Source organism: Vombatus ursinus, unplaced genomic scaffold, assembly GCF_900497805.2.
Source record: "Vombatus ursinus unplaced genomic scaffold, bare-nosed wombat genome assembly UNPS02014802.1, whole genome shotgun sequence".
Taxonomy (NCBI): Eukaryota; Metazoa; Chordata; class Mammalia; order Diprotodontia; family Vombatidae; genus Vombatus; species Vombatus ursinus.
Window position 1 is genome coordinate 15,834,836 of NW_020954580.1, and position 19,827 is coordinate 15,854,662.

The window sequence follows — 19,827 nt, forward strand, 5'->3', positions numbered from 1 at the left end:
CAGTGGCAGGAACAGAAATGTCAGGAGGAGAGGCAGATTTTTTGATGGGGGGGAGGGAATATGATTGAGTCTGGTTTTGGACATGTAGTATTTGAAGTGGCAACTGTACACCAAGGTAGAAATATCTAGTAAACATCTAGGGAATATATTGAATAGAGTGCTGAGCTTAAAGTCAGGAAGAAGTGAGTTTAAATATTTCCTCATAAGTGTATCTGGACTACTTACTTAACCTCTCTCATCCTAGTTTCATCATTTGTAAAATGAAGATATAATAACACCTAACTCACAGAGTTGTTGTGAGGATCAAATGTAAAAATTTTCCATATGTGTATATATACACACACACGCATATATATACATATACATACACATACACACATGTATATATATACATATATAGTACTTTGTAAAACTTAGAGCCATATAAATGTTAGTTGTTATTGATATTGTCATTACTGTTGTTATTATTCATAAATTTGGTTCTGGGGGCACTTAAGGTGATACAGTGGAGACACTACTGCCCCTGGAATCAGGAGAACCTGAGTTCAAATCTGGCCTCAGACACTACTAGCTGTGTGATCTTGGGCAAGTCACTCAATCCCAATTGTCTCCTCCCACCCCCAAAATAAATATGGTTCTGGAGTTTAGGAGGGAGAATGTTGGTTGCTAGTGGGATAGAGTTAGAGACTACAGAATGACAAGATTTCAGAGCTGAAAGAGGCTAGAGATCATGTAGCCTAACTTTATAATTTTATATAAAAGAAACTGAAGACAAGAGGTCGTGTGAATTGTTTAAGGTCACAGAGCAAGTTAAAGGAAGAGCTGGAACTAGAAGTGCCTCCCAGTCCAAGTGTTCCTTATGAGCCCACCATGTTGCATCTCCCAATAAACATCTTATGGTTAAGGTGAAATCTGAGTTTCCTTTTCTGTGAGGTGATAGTTGAAATTGCAGGAATGGAGGAGTCTACTAAGGAAAGGGATAAAAAGAAGAAAAAGGCACAAGGACGCAGCCATGGGGACTGCTTAAATTTAGGGTATGGGAGGTGGAATGGAAGTCAAAGAAGTAGCCCAGGAGGCAAGAGAGGCAGAGACTCATGAGAGGGCATCTTCAAGGACATAAGGGAGAACAGTGGGTTGAGGAGATGGTGGTGAATGGTGTCCCATGCTACAGAAAGGTCAAAGAAGGTTTGATATGGTTAACTGGAAGGGCATTGGTGACTAATGACAGCACTTTCAATAGAGGATTGGTGAGATAAATCAGATTGCAGGAGGTCGAGGAGTAAATTGGTGGTGTCAACATACAACTTCAAATTGCTCTTTCCAGAAATTCAGAAATGAATGAAAGAGAGTCATGGGAAGGTTGCAGAAAAGCAAAAGAGATAGGGGAAAGAACTTTTTCAAATAGCAGGTATCTAAGAATGGAAGCGGAGAGGAAGGAATCAGTGGAAAGAAAAAGAGCAAAGATATGCAGAAGAAATAAAATGATTGTTCAAGCAAAGACAACTAATAAGTGGGAGAGAATAGGATCAAGTTGGTGTTACCCTTCGAAAGAAAGGCAAACTCTTCTTGTGACAGGAGAAAATGAAGGAAAAAATGTACAAGGGTATACAGAAGTTTCATGGTATGAAGTAGTGGAATTGAGAGCTCCTGTTGAAAAGCTATAATTTTTCAATAGGGAGGCAAGTTCATAAGAAAGGTGGAGATGATGCTGTAAACTTGAAACTAAAAGAGAATTGAGGTAGGTAGCTGATGAGAGATAAATCAGGAAAAAAGAACTATTAAGGAGTAGTGAGAGCCTATATGAAATTAGATCTCACAAATTGGTAATATATTCAAATTAATTTAATTCAGAGACTTCTTCCTACCCCCACCCCTGAGGGGGGGGAAGAGAGAATAGAGACCTAGAATCAAGAAATGGTGAGAAATCACTAGTGATATGAATGAAAAAGAAACCCAATAATAACAGCCATGAAGGGGATGGGATGGAGAGATTCAAGGATGAGGTGTTGTTGAAATAGCCAACCATGAGTTCAAGCCTGAGTATGTTGGCATGTGAATACAGAACAGAGCTGTTAGAACAGGAGAATGAGGAAGAATGGAGGGCTTGGCTGAGAGGGCTTGGTAGGATAAAAGGCATAACAAAGGTGACAAAATATAAAACTGGAGTTAGAGATTGACATTTCAGATATACAAATCTCGGTAGGAAAATAGTTTAAAGTAATGGTGAGATTTAAGTTACCACTATCTAGGTGAAGGGTGGAAATAGAGTGAGATGGACATCACACAAACCAAGTAAATAAGGAACTACAAGATGTTGGAGTCACCCAAGGTAATGGTAGGGGGCTGGTTAGAGAAGAAGACCGAATCAGGTACCAAAACCACTGAGGATACTGAATTGTTCTATGCAAACCATAGAGGAAAGGATGTTTTAACTGGATTCCAATTAAAGTAAAAATTGTTGAGTTATGGCGGCAGAAGAATAGTATGGACTTAGCTGAGGGGAGCAATGAGTACTAAGGGAGCGATCTGAACATTTTCCTCCATAGTAAAATGTAAGTGCCCTGAGGGAAGGGACTATTGGGATTGCAGTCCCCAAGCGCCTAGCACAATGTACCTGTATGTGTGTATGTAGAATGAATATTCAAGAGAATAAATGCAAAACACATGCAAGGTAGTTAAATACAAAAAGGTGATGAGAGATGGCCAATGCAAAGCCAGTGAATTGTAAGGGAGAGAAGGCCAGTTTGGATGGATAGTGGAATGTGGGGTGGGAGTGGTCAGTTATGAATGAGGCTGGAAAGGAGAGATTGGGGCCAGGTTGTGAAGGCCTATAAGAATCCAACATAAAAGGTTTATTTTTTATCCTAGAAGCAATAAAAGGAACAGTTTGTTGTTAGGCATGAACTGAGAATCCTATCCAATTGATAAAACATCTGAGAGCCTGTACTCCAATGGCCCTGCAGCACCCAATATTAACTCCATACTGTAATGCACTGAATACTTGATAAGAATAATCATCAGGTTAACTGAACATGTTTAGTTCCAGCTCTGTTACTAATTAGCTGCATAATCCGGGGCAAGGGATTTCCCTTCTCTGGGTCTCACATTGTTCATCAATAAAACAAGAAGATTAGAATAGATTTTCTGTAAAAGTTATAGTCTAGACCTAAATCAATAAGAAGTGACATTCTGTTATCCAACAAAACAAGAACATAGTGCAACATTTTGAGTCTTTCACAATGTTATAAATGCTGTGTGCCTCAGAAATATTTCAAAGAATTAATTATGATAATGCTGGATAATAGTCAGTGCCAGTATGTGAAGTCAGTATTCCATATTCTTATTACTATATTAAATTCAACCAGTTGTTTACTGTTAAATGCAATTCTGGTGCACTGTGAGCCAACATGAGTGTTGGTATTTTACAGTTCATAAATGTAGCTATTTCTATCTGAAGCAGTCAGTAGAATTTTTTTTTTCATAAGGAAAGCCAATTCGGTAATGAGATTTTCCCCACCCCAGAGCCCCTCAATAACCACATAATAGAAAGGGTCTTACCAAGTTAAGCTGATAGCAAAGAAGCAAGGCTGTTATGTCCTCTTCTTAAAGGACCGATAAGATGAACTGGGTTTCTATAAAGAACGATGAGAAAACATTAATGACTTCTTCTAAGTATTTTATATACAATGCATTTTAATGAAAGAGAAAAACAAGAGAAAATAAATGTCGTCAGGGAAATCACACACACACAAAAAGGAATAAATAGGGACTGTTTTAAAATGATGGTTCTTTTATTTGGAAGATGTGACTAAAACTTAATGAAATGAAGTTACGTAAGGTACTTGAGGCCAAAGCCATCCTTGGGCAGGCACACCTTGGATGTTGCTATGCTCACTTCCTCTCTTTTCATACTGCCACTCAAAAGCCTCCATTAGTCAACCACTTAGCTGAAAAAGCAGAAGCGCTCCTTTGGATTATGTCAAGAAATTAGCACAAAACACCAACTTCCCCTTTGATGTTTTGGGAAGCAAGCTTTTTTTTTTTTTGTCAAGCACTAACGCTTTTATTATTTGTTCACCATTACAAGAAGATAACTTTATAATACTGAACAATTAGCTGGGAAGTTCAAAAGTTCATTCACAATCCTTGACAACTAGAATGACTGAATTTTAACTTTATTGTTAGGTTTGACTTTAAAACTAAATGGGCTTGGTAGAATCACAAACTCTCCATCCTAGCATTCCAGGCTCTAATCTATCTTCTTAGGTTTATCTCATAGCAGTCCTCTTCATGTATTCTGTGTTCAAGTCCAACCAGACTATTCTTCATCCTGAATTCTTGCCCTACCCTTTACTATCTCAATGCCTTTGTCTCTTCCACTGTCATGCTTACAATAGATTACCTCTCCACCTCTACTGAAATTCTTCCCTTCTTTTGAGGTTTAAATCAGACTCCTTTAAGAAGAATTCCCTAAAATTTTCCAGCCTGCTCCAAATCAGGTGGCCTCTCTGTCCTTGAATTTCTTAGAGGATTTCACCTGGTCATCACCTCTGCATTTAATACATACTCCTTTTTATCACCCCATCAGGTCATAAGCTACTTAAAAGCAAAATCTATGTCATATCTATCTTTATATTCCCAATGCGTATCCAGGGTTCTATATGTAATAGGTATTTAATAAATGTTTGTTGAATTGAATTGAATTCTGTGAGCATGGTCTCTATTAGAATTGTCAGGCCTCATTATAATCTGTGCCTTATGATTATGTTATGCTTTCATTTTAAGGATTTAGAAGACTCATGAGTATTATTCCCTTGTTCAGATAGCTTACACAATTTGAGAAAGGCTCTGGAAGTAGCCTGAACACATATTATTAAGTCTAATGTGAACCTCCAACCCAGTGATTATGGTAGAAGTTGGCTATATTATCTCCACAAACCCATTGGTTTGTTTTACTTATTCCTCCGGGTTAGCTCAGTCTATTCAGAACTTGCTTTTCAGCCTCTCTTCACCCCCATGTGCTTCTGGGGAGTGAATATAAACTCATAGGATGTTAAGAGTTGAAAGGAGTCTCACAGATCATCTTATTTTATAGATGAGGAAACTAAGGCCCAGAGAAATGGGGCAGTGAGGTGGAACAGTGGATAGAACGGTGGGCTTGGAATCAGGAAGACTCATCTTCATGAGTTCACATCTGGCCTTAGACACTTACTAGCTGTGTGACCCTGGGCAAGTCACTTCACTCTGTTTGCCTCAGCTCCTCATCTGTAAAACGAACTGGAGAAGGAAATGGCAAAACACTAGTATCTTTGACAAGGAAACCCCAAATGAAGTCTTAAGGAGTTGGACATGCCTGAAAGAACTGTACAATGACAACAAAAGGCCCAGGGAAGGGAAGTTATTTGTCCAAGGTCACAGGCTAGTAAAAAGGCTCAGCCTGAATTTGAACACAACTTTTCTGCCTCCAAATTCAGTGTTCTTTCTACTATATCAACCAGAATTTTTCTCTCTGTAGCTTCAACAACTTTAATCTTCAATGCCAACCATATCTGCTATGTATCACCTTTGGAACATCAAGACAAAATAATCTTTTCTTCTAGTTCCATGGTCCTGAATATCTCTTCTTTCTGTCTTAGTTTTTGGGCTTGTGCCTAAAGGTTATACCTAATTCAATTTTTACCATTTTTTTTCTTTTTTTCCATGGTAGAATACATCAATAATGCTCTAAGTTGTACTTTTCAAACACTGTAGACAGAAATGGGATACTATGAATAGGAAACATGCTGTCTGAAACAAACACTATAATGTGTTTAATTACATGTTATTTGGATGTCACTGTGACAGCTTGCTTACTCAGTTGACAATGCCTTTCAGCTTTGTGCTTATGATTTTTGCTTTAGAAATATTATATCAAGGAGGATGTACTTTTAAAAACATAATACTATCCAATAAATAGCAGATGACTGGTCAGACTGGTCTAGCTCTTTCTTTCAAAAAAACTACCATTTTCCCTAATATAATAATTAATTGAATGAAATAAGTGCTACAGGATGGAGGCTCTAGCTCAGGCTGCATTGATTCTATCCAGTCACAAGATGCAGTGGAATTTTAAAGCAAGCTAATTAAGTTTTCTGGCTTTGTGGATTAGTGGAGACAACCAAACCTATTAGACATCTACGGTTTTGAAAGACATTCTGAGAGTAATGTTTTTTTCCCCCAATTTTTGAACATTTTTATTTAAAGTTTTGAGTTCCAAATGTTATCTCTCCTTCTCTTGTCCCTGAGATGGTACGCAATCAGATATAGATTATACATGTGGAATACATAAAACATTTCCATATTAGTCATTTTTACAACAAGACTCAAATGAAAGAAAAAAATGAAAGAAAGTGAAATTAGCATGCTTCAGTCTGTATTCAATCAATATCAGTTCTTTCTCTGGAGGCAGATAGTATGCTTCATCATTAGTCCTTTGGGATTGTCTTGGATCATTGTATTGCTGAGAATAGCTAATTCATTCACAATTTTTCATTGAACAATATTGCTGTTACTGTGTACAATGTTCTCCTGGTTCTGTTCACTTCACTATGCATCAGTTCACATAAGTCCAGATTTTTCTGAAATCCTGCTTATGATTACAATCATATGCCACAACTCCTTTAGTCATTCTCCAATTGATGGGCATCTCTTTGATTTCTAATTCTTAGCAACCACAAAAAGGACTGCTGTAAATATTTTTGTGAAAATAGTTCCCTTTGCATTTTTTTTGGATGTCTTTGGGATATAGACCTAGCAGCGGCATGGCTAGATCAAAGAGTATATACAGTTTTATAGTCCTTTGGGCACAGTTCCAAATTGTGCTCCAGAATGGTTGGATCAGTTCACAACTCCACCAACAGTACATTAGTGTCCCAGTTTTTCCACTTCCCTTCCAACATCCAACATTTTCCTTTTTTGTCATATTAACCACTCTGATAGGTGAGGTGGTACCTCAGACTTGTTTTAATTTGCATTTCTCTGATCAATGATTTAGAGCATTTTTATATGACTTTGGATAGCTTTGATTTCTTTGTCTGAAAACTGCCTTTCATATCCTTTGACCATTTATTAATTGGGGAATGACTTAATATTTTTATAAATTTGAATCAGTTCCCTATATATTTGAGAAATGAGGCCTTTATCAGAGATACTTGTTGGAAAATACCTTCCCAGTTTTCTGCTTTTCTTATAATTTTGGTTGCATTGGTTTTGCTCTCTTAATTTGCTTATGGTATCATCATGTACCCATTTTGACCTTATCTTGGAATATGGTGTGAAATATTGGTCTATACCTAGTTTCTGCCACACAGTTTTCCAGTTTTCCTAGCAGTTTTTGTCAAATAATGAGTTTTTGTTCCAAAAGCTTGGACCTTTGGGTTTATCATATACTAGACTACTATGGTCATTTACTATAATGTAATTTGTACCTAACTTATTCCACTGATCCAGCACTCTATTTCTTAGCTAGTAGCAAATTGTTTTGATAATTATCACTTTATAAAACAGTTTGAGATCTGGTACAGTTAGTCCACTTTGTTTTGCATTTTTTTCACTGATTTTTTTTTTTTTTTGGTGAGACAATTGGGGTTAAGTGACTTGCCCAAAGTCACACAGCTAGTAAGTGCCAAGGATCTGAGGCTGGATTTCAACTCAGGTCCTCCTGACTCCAAGGCTCTATTCACTGTGCCACCTAGCTGCTGGACTTGGTTCATTTTAGAACCCTGTTTTAATCAGCTACAACCTGACACAAATAAATTTATAAAAAGAAATACTGTTCAAAATTTTCTGGGTTATTGTAACTCAGAAGCTACCATTGGTTAAATTAATATATCTTTAGGGGGAGAAAACAGAAATGAACAGTATTCTTATAGATAACTTAAGAATACTGTTCAGTTATCTAATTGCTGTACAATACAAAGGCATCACTTTAAAGTGATGATGTTAAGACAGTTGTAATACCCTTCTCCAATTTAGGCTGATAGTGGTGTTACTTTTTTTTTCAATAAATTCTACTGCTTGATTCCCCTTCTAACTAGGACTGTGTGATTTGACCTGTTATAAGTCTGATTCTATTTTATAGCTGTGTGATAGTGTTCTGTATTGGATGTTTGCAGAGTAAAAATGCTATCACATTTTTGCATTTCCCTTACCTACTTAGCACAGTGACTTGCTCAAGTAGATCTTCAATAAATATTTGTTAAATGAATAACTGCAAGGAAAAGTAACTATAATAAATCATTTCTTCTATCTTTTCACATTTCCCTATACATGCCATTTTCCTCTATTTGAATGTAAGCTCCTTTAGGTCAGGGGCTGTCTCAGTTTCTTTTATTTGTATTACCAGCACTTAGCATGGTACCTGCCATGCAATAAAAGTGCTAAATAAATGTTTGTATCAATCATTTATTCATTCATTCCTTCAATTCTACATTAAGTCAATGTTTGCTGTTTCTTTATGCTGAAATTCATCTTTGTGTCTTGGTAAATGTAGATGTGTTGTGTACACACATTCATTGCAGCTGGTAAAACTGATCAAAGTAGAACAAATAATAGAAATAAAATAGAAACATCATCATCTAATTTATATATATATATATATATACATACATACATATATATGTATACACACATATATATCCCTGAAATTTTCTACTCTTTCTCCAACTTTAAAAAAGTTCTTTATGTGTTAGCTAGAGATTAAAAAGGATCTCCAATTATAAAAGCTTTAGCATTTGTTTACATTCTAATCAAGGGAATTTACTGAATAAGCCTAAACAGAGATATTGGACAACTGGGGTTTCAAGTCTCAGTTTAGTACCCCAAACAAAACCCCATTTCTTAAGAGGGATTAAAATAGTTCAAATGAAAGGGTAGTTGATCTAAACTCTAACAAAAAGGTAAATGGTCAGCAAACAATCTGAGAGATTTACTGAAAATAGATAGCAATTCCTAGAGGATGTCATAGAATCCAAAAAAGGTTCCCAGCACATCCCTTCCTTCTCCACCTCCAATATTGTGTGTTCAAACCTCCAGAATGACTTCTACTAGGTTTTTTATTGTTGTTAAAATAGATTATATTCTTTTAAAATTGTTTATCCATGTATAGTTACTCTCATTTAAACCTGATCTTGAATTGGTTATAAATTCCATTCTTTAAACTTAGAAATGATGAGTAATTTCATAGAAGTAGGTACCTCCTCCAATGATGCCTTACTAGATGGTTGAGTTGCTATAGCTAAAATACCTCACAAGCTGGTGGCCACACTTGGGATGAGCTTTTTGAAACTCAGCCAGATGCAACAGGGAGCTTCTCACCTGGTAAGTATATGCTAAGGCTTCCGCTCTCATTCTAGTTTCTAAGATTGCTTATGTAGATAAGACAGATATGCATAGATTTTCTGTTATTTGATTGACTATAGAACTACTATAAAAGCATACCTAAAGAAGAATTGATAAAATTTAGATATCTTTAAGCCAAAATCCTTCATTTCTATACATCAAGAACCTTAACCTAAGAGGAGTTAAATGTCTTATCCTAGGTCAAAGGGATAGTAAATCCTACAACCATCATTTGAACTCAGGTCTTTTGACTCCAAATCCAGAGCTCTTCCTACTGTCAAATTATGGATATAGAATTCATGTGACAATAGCACAGGAATGGGTCCCATGGAGAGCTACCTTTGAGACCTAAACCCAAGAAGGCTCCCTACCAGGGTTAAAGAGCCCATTGTTTTAACAAAGGAGACCTTCAGAATAAACCCTCACTGCATTTGGGTACCACACATAACATGTTTACAGAGTTAAGCTTTCTTACATGTGTTTTACCATGGACATTCCTTGGTCAGGGGCCTCCAAATTGAAATGTTTTAAGTGGCTGGAATTCTGGGTTTTGCTTCTGAGAGCTAATTTTAATCATTTAATTGCAATCATTGTTCCATTTAGGCAGCTCTCAGATTCACAAAGGTTCCTTTATAGGACATCCCTACTACCATCAATCTACTCTCCTAGATTTTGAACAGGGCCTGTGATTCAGCGTGCTTATGTCCATAATCACAGCATTTTTGCTACTGGGGAATGAATTACTAATATTGTTGGGAAAATATCCATTATCCAGCCAATCTTTGAAGCTTCAGGATGACTGCCAGTGCACATTCATTTACCCTAACGTGTTACTGAATGACTTCCATCTCCCTACGACATTTTCATTCCAGGCAGTTGTTACCACTACTCATTTGTGGCCAAGAAAAAAAAAAGTAGAGAACTAAAGCTTTTTTTTTTTTTACTATAAAACCAGATCAAATCATTTTTTCTTTCATAAGGCCTCTTTTTAAAATCAATGTTTCTTTTAAAAAGAATTCTGTCTCTGGCAGAAAATGATTTGAAATATATTTTTAAAATAATTGAATGGATAATGGCTAGAATACAAAATCACGTATCCTTCAACAATATTTACAAAATTCTTACTGCGAGGAGCTGGAAATACAAAGACAAAACAACAACAACAACCCAAACTAAAACAATAATGTCCTTTGTTTACCCTCAAGAAACTTCTATTCTAAAAAAGTAAATATAAAGTATTTACTAATAAACACAAATTAATTTCAGGAGGGAGTGAGCCCTAACAATAACTATGGTTGATGAAGGGCCTATGTAAGAGGTGGCATCTTGCTAAGATTGAAGGAAGTAGCTCTGGTTGAGGCCAACCAGTGCAGCCATGAAATAAATATTCCTACTGGAGCTCCAATTAGATGATAAGAGGTCTTGGTTAGAGTGGGCAACAAAAGTGATGCGTGAGAAACATTGTTTAAGTACTCCAGCGCAAAAGCCTGGAGATGAAGGGAGAATCTTATTGAAGGAACTCTAAGTAGGCCAGTGAGGACTGTATAGAGGGGAAAGAAGTATATGAAGATTAGAAAATTAGGAAAGAGCCAGGTAGTGATGAGCTTTAGAAGCCCACAAGAACTTATGCTGGATCCTGAAGGTAATAAAGAACCATTCACTAGAGATCTTTGAGCAGGGGAGAGGGGGTGACAGGGTCAGATCTATGCTTTAGAAAAATTACCTTGGCAGTTGGGTGGAGAGGAGAGAGAGATCTGAGGCAGGGAGATCAATCAGAAAGCTATTGTAATAGTGCAGACAAAAGGTGATAAAGGCTGGAATTAGGGAGAGGGCTATGTAAGTGGAGAGAAGGGGACATATGTATATATATCTATCTATATATCTATATATATAGATACATAGATATATAGATAGATACACACACATACACACATACATATACATACATATAGACATACATACATATATATTATATATATGGAATGCTTTGAAGATAGAAGCCACAAGATTTAGCAATTGATTGGATATGTTAAGTGAGTAACAGGGAGGAGTCAAGGATGACAATGAGATTGAGAGCTGACTGGGGGGATGGTAGTGCCGTGTGGAAGTTCATAAGAGGAGAAGGTTTAGGGGAATGACCGTTTAGAAGTCTTGTTAAGTTAAGTTTACTTAGCAGAAGTTTTCTACTTACCTTTTCTGGAGGAAATCCATATTGGCTAGCTCTTAATTAGATAGTTTAGAACTAGGAAGACTCTGAGAGATTATGTGGTTAAACTCCCTCATTCTGAGGAAATAACCCTAATTCTGAGGAAACTGAGGTCCAGAGACTTGACACGATTTGCCAAAGGGACCAAGGAGGTAATTATCAGAGCCAGTATTTGAATACGTGTCTTATGGCTCTAAATTCTGAGCTCTGAGAAAGGCTCATACTTTCTCCTACTATCAGTTTTCTCATCCATAAAGTGAGTATTAATTACACCAAAGGCATCAATTTCTCAGCCTATAGCTGCAAGTTGGCCCACAGTATATGAAGCATAGCCCAAAGTAGATGAAAATATAACTGACAAATTTTTAACAAAATAAACAAAAAAATACAATATGACATAGATAATGTTAATTTATGGTTTTACAAGTCATTATGCAAGGGACTTTTTTCTATCTGAGTTTGACATCAATGAATTACACCACCTACATTATAGATTTGTTGTGAGAAACACATTTTTATTTGATCCTGAGACCAATGATTTATACCATCTATATTACAGATTTGTGAGAACATTTAAATATGTGAGTTACATTTCAGAATGATATCCAATAATTACATTATAATTTATAATAATATTTAGGATTTAAAATGGAAAGAAGAAAGAAGCAGGAATGAATTAAGCATGCTAAAATTTCTATCACCTGCTTAAAATACGTCCAGATAAACTTTTGGGAAAAAGTTTGAAAGAAATACCCAGTGTGTGAAAAAAGCCACAGGTTAAAGAAACCATGGATAAGCCAACACAGCATCTTCCCTCTTAACACTTGCTGGCTCTCTTTGGTTTCATAACTAGGAGCAAAATAAATTGTTAATGCAGAAATTGGCACTGCCACTCCGTGAACATGTGGCAGCAGACAGGAAGCGTCCAGGTGCCAGTAACTCTGCATTCTCTTAAACAGCTCAGCCTTCATCTACTTAAAAACCAGGACAAGTCTGGGGCCACCTTCGGAAAGCTAGGAGTTCAGAGGAAATTTAGCACTACTTACCTGACAGAAAGCCATCTGCTGTCTTGTTTCCAATTTTTATATTAAGCGTAAGCATTAGTGCTTATGCGTTAATAAAATAAATGAGATGCAGCTTTGAAAACTAACATTAGTCAATGGCCCAAAGATGCTCCAGGCAAGCTGCACACCAGGGCCAGATTGATCTTTCTAAAATAATGCACTGATCATATCACTGCTAAAAATAATAATACAAATTAAATTAAATTAAATCATCACCTTTCAATGGCCTCCATTCCATTCTCGAAAATCTAGCCTTACGCTAATCTCGTTTTTCATCCACTCTCCATGGTATGCTTAGTAATTGGAAAGCAAATTGGAACTAGAAATCAGAGTACCCAGGATCAAATATCCATTCTATAACTTGCTACTTGTGTGGTCTTAAGCAACTCTCTGAGTCCTAGTTTCCTCACCTATAAAATGGGAAGATGATACTTTTATTACTTACTCTCCAGGGCAGTTGTGAGGAAAATACTTCATAGACCTTAAAATACTATAAAATGTGAACTATTATTTAGGAAACAGAAAAAAATAGTATCTCCTATGTTTGCTGGAGATCATTGGGTTTGTGATGAATATTTGATAATTTACCCCCCCCATAAACAGCTTATGAAGAGGTATGATATATGTGAAACCACCTAGCAGAGCACCATATACACAATAGGGGCTCAATGGATATGCATTGACTTGATTTATTTTATCTGGTTCTTCCCAAATAGATTACAAACTCCTTTAGGATAGTGACAGTTGTATAGTTATCTGTATTCTTCCAAAGTACTTATTGAGTATACATAGTAGGTATTTAGCCAAGTTTTAAAGGACTTGATTATTTCATGGACCAATACTTCTGTCTCTGATTTATGGGAAAGACAAAAACCTTTAGGTCTGTAACTTTTTTATCAGTTGTCAAAATTTGCAAAATCCCAAAAAAACCTTTTTGACTGCTACTCACTTTCCCACCATCCAGGCTAACATCCATTCAAATACTATGCCAAAGGCAATGACATACACAATCCCATGAAAATCTACACACCTGGGAAGTTACAGGAAAGTAAATAGAAGCAGGAGGACAAAAGATAGAATACCTGCCAAGAGAGAAATGAAAATAACACTAAAAGGCATCCCAAATGAGACTCACTGCAGGGACCAATCTTGATTCCTGAAAAGAGCTAATGAAACTCAGTTTCCTCCTCTAGATAGTTGATTTTGCTGACGCTTTGTTACAATGGAATGTTGAAAGTAGGGAAGTTTTATGAAGGTAACAACTGCTATGTAAAGCACAACAAATATAAACAAAACTTAAAAAAGAAAAAAGTGTATTTGCAAGGCTGCCTAGCATGATGATGACCTTTTTTTGGCTAAAATGCATCTTACTCTAAAGAATTCAATTTAATGTAAAGGGATCTATATTTATAACAAAGACGAAAGACAGTCCTTTCACTTTTTTTAGCTATTTAAAAAAAGCCACACCAATACCTATTGTTTTCAATTTCAATTTCAAATAACATTAATTTCTTTCCAGAAAAAGAAAAGAATTAGCTTAAAAATCTGTCATCAGCCTTATGCTGGAGGGAAGATAAACTTTAGCCAAAAAGAGGACATCCATCTCACAACTCCCCTCATCTTCAGTGAGATCCAGAATTCCACTTTAAAGAAGAAAACACTAACAGGCCATTCTTCTCTCTCCAAACCAGTAACAGGGAAAGCAGGGCAAACATTTCCTGTGTCAGAGAGGAAAAGAGCTGAATGAAACCAGTATTTGAGTAGAACTGCTTATTCTATCATTTTCTTTTTTCTTCCACTCCCTAAGGCCTTGAATGAGTAAGATGATAAGTAAGGTAGATGCAACCCTGCATTTTTCTTTAAAATAAATTTATGTTCAAATATAAAACCTCTCATCTCTGTCCTGAGCAACAGTCTTGCATCTGCAACTTCCTGTTTGACATCTCTACTTAGACGTCCCAAAGCATCTAAAACTCTGCTTTTGCTTTAAATATACTTCTCCCAACTTCCTTATTTCTGCTGTGGACAAACACATTATTCCAATCACACAAGTCTGCAACCAGTATTCACGGACTCTATTCTCATTTCCCGGCTCCTACATTCGTTTCATATCCAATTACTTAATTGTATTTATTCCACCTTCTAATGTCTCTTCCATTGCTCCCCTCCACAATACTCACACATCAACGAGATAGCTTCTAACGACCCTTCCATCTTTAAATCTAGGATACAATTAATAAAAATGTAGTGTTCCCTCTCACTAGCCCTGAATGTTTTTAAAATGCTTTCATTTCATTTTCCTACCCTTCCCCTTTTTCCCTGGGCTGACAAGCATCTTAAAATAATATTATTCTAATTACTTTATTTTACAGATGAAGGAACAGAGGTCCAGAAGGTTGAAGTTAACATGTCCAAGGTTACAGAGCAGAGCTGGGTTATAACTCTAAATCCAGCAGAGAGAAATAAGAAGGAAGAGGTATAATAGACACCCAAATTAGACTTTTTCCAGTGCCCAGATGTTAATATGTAACTTGTGTTCCAAGTTTATCCAAGGGAAAGTGTACAGGGGCAGAAAATGCTACACACAGAGGAAAGTCAAAGACTTTGACAGGGAAACTTTCAAAGGGTTTTTGAAAGGGAGACAAAAAAGGTCTGTGACTATTTCTACTCTCTTCTAAGATCAGTGTCCTACACATAACTTTCTGACCATCAAAGCTTCCTTAAATGCTTTCCTATTGTTGGCATATACTCACAAAACATTGAAAGAAAGAGGAAAAAATCCCTCAACATTGATCAAAGTATGAGAAGTCAAATATGTAGCCTGATTGCAGAATAGCTTGGACAGCAATTTTCTTTCATTTTGGTCCTCAGAACTGATCTAACCAGCCTCAATCCACTACTTCCTTAGTGAGGTATATAGATTTGGAGCCAGACAAGACATTTGAGACCATTTAGCCCACTCCCCCTCCTCATTTTCCAAATGAGGATCCTGAAGTCCAGAGAAGCAGAGGAAAAGAAGCAGGTGGTAAGGCCAGAATTCAAACCCATGTCTGCCTATTTTTTAAAGTTCTTTATAGTTATACTATTTTAAAAGTTGTGAAATGTTAAAATTTCACAATTATCTTATCTCCTCATTCAGATTATGATTTTTTTTTAAAGAAACAGAACCTTGCTTGTAGGGTCTCCCACACTTAATGTAGTCCAGGGGTAGGGAACCTGAGGCCTCAGTTTCCCCACCCCCGATCTAGTCTCCACATAAGCCAAAATAGTTTTTCTAATGTATTTTTAGCAGCTCTCTCTTGCCTCTAAGATAAAATACAAAGTCTTCAGTTTTCCATTGAAATTCTTTCACAACCTGGCTCTGACCTACCTTATCAACCTTCCTATCCATTACTTTCCTTCACATACTCTACCTTCCACCTAAAATGGCCTGCTTTCTGTTTCTTAAACTTAGCAGTCTACTTTCTTGCCTTTGTACAGGCTAGAACCACTGCCAGGAATACACTCTTTCCTCCCCTCTCCCTCTTAAAATTCCTAACTTCCTACTAATGTCAGATTCGAAACAATTCTTGGGGAGAAGCCCTTCCTGATTCCTCTAATTGCTAGTGTGTGTTCTTTCATCTTCAATATCATGTGCTTCTGTATATGCATACGCACATGTTTATATATTGCTGCAGACAGTAAAAATGTGAGCTTCTTGAGGAAAGAGACTGCTTTTCATTTCCTTTATCATAGTGCCTTGAATATAGTAGGTGTTTAATAAATGCATGTTTGATTGGATTGGATGCCTGCTCCATAACTTAAAACTCCTTCAGCACCTAACAGTGTTTTTCAAATCATGATCACCCACAATGGAGCTATAAGTGTAGGATTGTATTACATACAATTCCCTCTCTCCTCTCCACCCCTGACTCCAGTCATTTTAATACAGTTAAAAATCAATAGCAAGATGGGATTTATGGGAAAAGGACATCATAAAAAGGCAACATGAAGCCTATGGGATGGTGGCTGTGGGGTTAAGGGGGGAAGATTGCCAGCTAATTGGTGCTAGCTGATTACATGTGATTCATTTATGTGAGTTCTGAATATGGATGTGAAGGTCTCTAGCATGACATAGTTGCATCATTCACTCACTATTGTTATTCTGTGTCTAACAGGGATACCCCCCCAAAACACATGGTGTCTGGAATACTGCCACTGCTGACAGCATCTAGAATTTATATGGCATTTTAAGATTTATAAAGTCCTTCATCTATGTTATCTCATATGTCATACCCTAGAGACATCTTAGACAAAGTATTTAGTAAAAAGGCTGCAGGGTGATCAAGTGAATTAAGGCTAGCACAATATGTCATTGGAGCATGAAACTGAGTACAATCAGATCTCTCTAGATTCTGGTGACATTAGTGCTTAGCCACAGAACATTGGAGCATATGCATCAAAATAACATATAATTCTTTTTTAAAAACAAAATTTATTGATATTTTTGGTTTTTATATCACCTAGATTTCTCCCTATACTCTTCCCCTCCTCCCAGAGAGGCATCCTTTGTAATAGAAATATTTTTTTAAAAAGAGGAAGAGAAAAAATCAGCAACACTTGTAAACACTTGGAAAAAAAGTTCCTTGTTTTTATATGCTATATTCTGTCTTTTGAAACCAATATCATCACCTCCACTGCATAGAAGTGGAGAGAGGTACCTTCTCATATCTCTTCTTTGAGACCAAGAATAAGCTTTGTAATTTTACAATATTCATTTTCAATTGTTTTGAGATTGTTCTTTCAATTTACATTTTTTGAATTGCATATTTTTTTCTTGTTACTTTCCTTTCATCAGTCCATGCCATCTTTCCATGCTTCTGTGTATCCATCAAATTTGTCATTTCCTATACCACAATTATATTCCATTATAGGGAATATGGAAATCTAATGTGAAGGTCTAATCTCTAGTTTCATCATTTCTTTATCTGGCTTATCATTCAAATGCCTTTCTTAAGTCCTTTGGATGTATCATGTCTTTGAGATCATGGCAGTACTAGTAAAGACCTCATTTTGTAGTGAGTCCAAACTCACCTGCTGTTTGCCATCTGTCTACCTGCCACATTATGCATGGATTCTGTTGAGAAGCTTTTTGGCTGAGACAAAGTGACTGAGCAGAAGACTAACTTTTAAGGTTGGTATGGACATTAGAATTGTAGCTGTGGTCCAAAGATTCATCCTCCTAACCCATTCATTTTCTTTTACCCAGACTCCATGGCTGTCTGATGTTGACTGCTCAGGCTGCTGTACACCTATATAAAGCAGGGCTTTATTTACAAGAGGAGCCTGTGCCGGTGAAAAGCAGTCTCATATCTGAGCTTTGATCACCTGATGGTACATTATAAAAATGAAATTTTGATGAACTCACTTGCATTTGCAATAGCTAAAGGCCCTTAACCTGGGGTCCATGAAATTGTGTGTACACACACACACACAAACACACATGTATATAGATATACACAGATGTTTATATTTGTATATAGATCCATATATAGACATAAAACTTTATTTGAATATTGTTGATTTCTTTGTCATTCTTTGCATTTAGGCATTTAAAAATATTCTGAGAAAAGATCCATAAAATTCACTAGACTTCCAAAAGGTGCATGATACACAAAAAAGGTGAAGAATTCTGCTCTAGGAGAAGATAAAATCTCACAAGTTCTTGTGGGTTTGTTCATGCTAAGAGTTTACAATCAAGGGCAACTTCGAATTACCTTGAGCCTATCATCTCTTTTTGCATAGTGTTAAAGAGGAACATGTTGGAGAACTTAATTAGCCCAGTGGGAATAGAAAACTGGTTCCTGTTCCTTTTCATCCTCTAATCTTGACTTCAAATATAATTTTCCAAGGTCTGTTTTCCTAAGAGTGGGAGTCAGCATTTCATTACCAAAAATTCTTTGTGATTACTTATTTTTTTAAAAAAGTGATCTTTTTTAGTTAAGTGAAATGATACTGGTTAGAGGGATGGGGGGGAAGAAAAAGCAAGATCAAGGACATTTTTTTTAACCTTAATGTTATTACATCCAGGTGTCCTGGACCATCTGTTACAACATGTACACAAGTATGTTTTCATATCAATAACCATAGAAATATTCACATAGGTACCCATATATCATTGAGACTTCACAAAACAAAGGGCAGAAGGGACTTGGCAGAGAGATGCTCTGATATAAAAAGATCCCTCTTGCTTTACTATATAAATAGTAAGCATGGAAGGAAGTATCTTTATGAGTAGGGAGCTCTTTCAAATGTTAGCAGGCTTTTCCCTCTCTCCTATTATCCTGTCGGTGGCTATGCAATTCCCTTTCTTCATGTTCATTTCAGAAGGGTGTTGTATTAGTATGTTTTACTTAATTGGCTTGCATTTAGGCAAAGAGACACCACAGAGAGAAAGGAGAGTTGGAACACAAGAAGGAGGAGGAGTAAATAGAAATATGCTCAGGGGAGCACACATAGAAATCAGGGCCTGCAAAACCGTGGCTAGCTCCCAGAAAACCTAAGGCACTGCTACTCCCTAAGAAGGCCTTAATCTAAAGCTCCCAGTGGCTAATTAAGTTCTATTGTTAAGCTGCAAGGGTCTGATTTATATAAAAACACACAAAAATAAGATTAAAGGCTGGATTTAAGAGCAGCAAGTGAGCCAATGAAGCTCTTAATGCCCCAGCTGCTCTAATGACTATCCCATTCTGAAGGACAGACAGTAAGAGGAACCCAGAGTTCTCTGTTTTGTCTGTCTGGAATCTAAAGGCTCAGGCTACATTCACAGCTAGTGAACACAATAGGTTTCTTCAGAGGCAAGGTTTAATCTTGACTCTTTTCTGAACCACCATAGGCCAATGAATGAGAGTCTGACATGATCTTTTAGAGTGTTCAGAAACTTCAAAAAATTATGTATTATTTATTCCCCAATAGATTTATTAGTAACAGATTTACTACAATTTGTAGACTGATCTATGACAGCACTAAGAGTTGACAGCCATGGACTTTGTAATCCTTAGCCCTGAGATTCCCATCAGTGCTACAAGTATGTCTTCTGAACCAATCGGCAACTTGTCTTGTTACCAGTACATCCCAAGAGTTTGTAACCCAACATTCCTTCTCCTGTAGGGAATTTGTGGAAATATGACTTTGAGAAAA

The 19,827-nt window shown here is 36.6% G+C and overlaps 1 protein-coding gene across 3 annotated transcripts in view; it reads right to left on the reverse strand.

Annotated features, from left to right (window-relative positions):
* MAP2 (microtubule associated protein 2) overlaps positions 1–19,827 on the reverse strand; it is a 376,564-nt gene that overhangs the window by 131,849 nt on the left and 224,888 nt on the right. For all 3 annotated transcript variants that reach the window (XM_027873756.1, XM_027873755.1, XM_027873754.1), the window contains exon 5: positions 3,559–3,632. The gene's annotated coding sequence lies outside the window, so the exon portion shown is untranslated. The remainder of the gene's footprint in view (positions 1–3,558; positions 3,633–19,827) is intronic.